This window comes from Curcuma longa, chromosome 13 (genome assembly GCF_044706935.1).
Source record: "Curcuma longa cultivar G26 ecotype Majalengka, Jawa Barat chromosome 13, ITB_CL_G26_1.1, whole genome shotgun sequence".
In the NCBI taxonomy this organism is placed as follows: Eukaryota; Viridiplantae; Streptophyta; class Magnoliopsida; order Zingiberales; family Zingiberaceae; genus Curcuma; species Curcuma longa.
In genome coordinates this window covers 3964439-3968850 of record NC_133873.1, presented here as the reverse complement: position 1 = coordinate 3968850, position 4412 = coordinate 3964439, and positions in this window count along the sequence as shown.

Here is a 4412-nt window from a genome sequence, read left to right as displayed (position 1 = left end):
AGTAGAAAATCGAACCCGATTCGGTTCAACATGAATTAAGTTTTGGGTTTGGTTTTGAGATTACATGGGTTTGGTTTTGAGTTACAGCGGCCGCGAGAGGATTAGGATTAGGGTTACTATGTTTCTTTATAATGAAGAAATCACGACTCCTCTGCCCTAACACTCGATCGCACGCTCTTCCTCCTCTTCTTCGTTCTCGACGACGCAATCACACCTCTCCACAGTTGACGCCGACGCCCAGGTAAATCACCGACGGGTCTGTTGTGCTCCGAGGGGGGAAGATTTGGTCCGTTCGGGCGACTGTGATCGGCGTGACATGCGAATGACAGAGCTCGGGATTGGAGGAAAGAATTGACTGGTAAACAAAAAATTCTTGGATTTATTAGGATTTCTATGGATGTTGAGCCTTGGTCTCAGATTTCTTGGAAATTTTCTAGATCGGGGATGGTGTTCGGCAGTCGACCGCTTCTTGAATGGGGCTAAGCAAGATTTCTAGGGCTTCTCATGAGGTAAGACTTTAATTGAAGCCGATTCTTGTAGCGTGTCTTGCTCGATGTTGAGAATTCTGAGTTTTTGAAGTTGTTCTATATCTGTTGGGTTTCAGTGGGAGTTGAATCTATGCATGGATTTTGATCGGATTTACAAATTGTAGTTGGACTTGGTTCTGTTGAATTCTTGTTTACTGTTCGGTTGGATTTCAAGTTTGGATGAGTTCGGTTGGATTAATTTAGTGTGAGATCCTGTTGATATGTTTTATTCTTATGGATTTTTCGGTTAGGGTTGAGTTCAAGTGTGGTTGTGCACTGTTGAGGATGAGAATTTTTGTTGGTAATCAAGATTTAATTAAGGTTAAGTATGGATTAAGCATAACCAAATCAGTTGGTGATTAAGATTTGGATTTGATTTGGTTGGATTCGATTGATTAGTTTGTTGGATCTATTGACGGATCTGGTTTAGCTTGATCCGTTAAAGTTAACCTTAGACTCGGTTAGGATTTGATTTGTTGTAGAATTTAAAGTATAATTGAATTTAGTGGCGCTGTTTGCTATAATTTGTAGGACCAAGATTGGTGGATTCTGCTACGTACGAGGATCTTATTTTTTAGAGGATCCTGTATCGAAATTCGTCATACCAGGTGGGTACTCCTGTGCTTGGTCAACACAGGTTTATTTGTAAGTACATAATTATCTTCGTTGTTAATTACCTTGTTGATAATCTTGCTATCTTAGTTGTTTGATCCTGATATGATCCTTTGCTTGCTTTCATCAGTTGCGTTATATTGTTTACTTGTGAACGATGTATGGCTCTGGTTGATACTGACTATGCCTGATTAGATATAGGCCTGACCTGTTGAATTGAGTATCAGAACATGTACATGATAGAAGTAGGTGTGTAGAGCATTGTTGTTATTGTTGACCTCACTTGACACTGTATGATAGTGGCACAAGAGTGAGAGCATTTGTTGCACTAAGTTGGGTGTAATCAGGACTGGCTAGATAGCCCTCCTGTAATATCATGCTTGCTCCCTACTTGATTAGTAGTGGTTCGTTGTTGGAGTGTGTGCATCTTTCCTGTCATGCACCCCAGTTCACTATACTGGGTGAGTGTCTGGGATGGCGAGTGCAGACAGTGACTATGCATTTCATGTGTGCATGCATTTGTTGGTAGTTGCCTTCTGCATTTATGATCATCGCACTTGTTGTTACATAACTGTGGCTATTATACTGGTTGATATGTGATTGTGATCGTATTGCATGATATTTACTGTTGTACATATTTTATTGACCTCGTATGATATCCTGTTGTCTTCTTATATATTTATATGTTGTGCACTTTCATTCTAGTATCCACTGGGCAATATATACTCACCACCCAGACCTTAAGATTTACATTTCTTTCTCCCCAGGTAGCAGGTAAGGATAACATTTGAAGTTTGGAGTTTTGCTAGACTGCCCTATCTCACAACAGGAGGAGTCGCATTGTTTATGTTCTTTTTGGGTTATATTCATTTTTATGCGTTGTGGACTACTTGTCATTTTATTTCGTAGTGTTTTGGATCTTGTTGGATGGTGGTTTTGAACTTATATTCAACTTCGTGTGGACTTGAATCTTAGTAGTTTTCTGTTGCGGTATTTCTGTTATTATAGATTTATGGAGTTTTATCGTTGCTTGTTGTGAGCACTATCGTAGTGTTTTGCAATTTTCGTAGTTATGTAATAGTATGTGCATATGTTGGATATGTGGTTGTAGCCATGTTGGCCTTTAATGTTATAGTCAGTAGTTTATTCATGCGTGTTGTATTAGTATTGACCATGTGAGCCTTTTATATCACCGTGTATCAGGAAAAGTTGGATTGTTATAGGGGAGATACTGTCGAAATTTTTTGGATGATCGTCTCCCGGAACGTGATAATTATTTTGGTATCAGAGCCAGGTTTAGGATTCTTGTGGATTTATCATTGGATTTTTTTGGGTCTGTTTGGGTCTATCTGGTATCAACTGTTTGGTATCAGAACACTCTAGTTGAGTCCATGTTGTTTCTTTGGATTTTTGTTGTATATATTTTTGATTTACTCGATCCAGACTGTGAGATGTGATAGACAGAGGCATGATCTCTTCAAGTAGTTGTAAGTTACTTTTCATATCTGATTCAATTCTAGAAATTAATAGTAATTATCATATCAAGTGATATTATGTCCCCTTGATGAGTTAGGATTTTTATACACTTTATCGATTCAATTTTGGGTTCTTGCATGAAAATAAATTACTTAATTATTTAATTTGATTATATTTATGATATGTTGCATAATTTGATGGTTGATGATAATTTCTTTGATTTAATGGCTAATTTTTACATTAATTGAATTTGATTAGTTGTAGGGCTCAAATTGAATCAAGATCGAGCTCAATCATGATCGAATCGAGCCAAGATTGACCCAATTGATCGATCTAACTTCATGAATCAAGACTCAAGTGTGATTAGGATGGAACTCATGCGGATTGGAGCCAATTTAGAGCTAAATTGAGTGAATTTGGTTGAAACAGGCTAACCCAGGTCGAACTCAAGTGAGCTGAACCTCATAGCTACCCTACCCTAGCTTTAACGAGAAAGCTACAGTAACCCAAAAATCGCGATTACTGTAGCGTTACTATAGCATACAGCACGCCGTCTTCTTTCTTTATTTTTCTTTGTTTTTCTTTACGTTTTTTTAAGGAAGCTCAGATTTCTTCCTTCTAAGTTGATTTCCGGATTCCAGAGGGCAACAACAACCTATTTTCGGCGTCAATCGGGGGTGGTTTCATCCGGTGAGGGTCTCACCGGAGGAGACTATACCGTCGCCATTTCCAGCTAAGTTCTTCGAATTTAATCAACCAGAGCAATCAAGATCGTAAGGAGGGGTTCTCCAAGGGTTCTTGAGTGTTCCTGATGCATCATATTGCTAACAATTTGAAGGATTTTCAGCTAGATTCCTGAGTTCTTGTTTCGGCTTTGTTCTTCGTGTTCTTGAGGGTTTCGGAGCTACGTAGAGTGGAGCTGATTTCATTCAAGCCGAGCTGAGATTGATAGGTGTTTCTCTGGGATTTCTGAGGATTTTCTCAAATCTTGTGTGACGGCGAGATGAGGATTGAATTGGAAGGGAAGAACTGAAATCTGTTTCCTGTTATCTGTTTTTACCGTTTTCAATTTCATTTCTGTCAATTCTATTTCTAAAATCTGGGAATCTGTAGATTGGTTACAATGCATCATGTTAGTGTGGTTTAATCTAGTTTGTAGTTAGTTACAGTTGATCAATTCCTTTAGTTAAACTCCTTAATTTCTGAAACTCATTGTTGATACTGTTACGTATCGATCGGATGACACTGTTCCGTGCCAATTTTATCCTTGTTCAGTGATTGTGAATTGGGTGATGTTAGTTAGTGATTGCATTTGCATTTGCTTTTTATTTTGCATGGAATGTTAAGGGTGAATTGCTGATTTGATATTCTCATCGAATTTGGGAATTTTCCATTAGGGTTTCATGGGTTTTGGCATTGATGTTTGAGTTTCATAGACAGTGGTAGGATTCTGATTTTTCACATAATTGAATTTCATAGTTTTAGATTAGCTTTAGCTTGTTTGGATGCTAAGTAGTTTAGGATGGTACTTTGATTTAAGTTGAATCGCGTTTTTAGGTTTGCTTTGATACGTTGTTTCAACAGTCTCATAATTAGATTAGACTTGCATTTTTCATTATTTGCTTGCTAATTTTTAGTTACATTTTATTGCAAAACCCCAAAAACTCATTTACATTTGAAAACCCAAAAAAGAACGACACGTAAGCTCAATTCGCACGATTTTCTACTAGCCCTTGGAAAAATATGACTCGAGGCCCCTATACTTCATTTGTTTGTATTCATCGTGGGTTTTCAAAA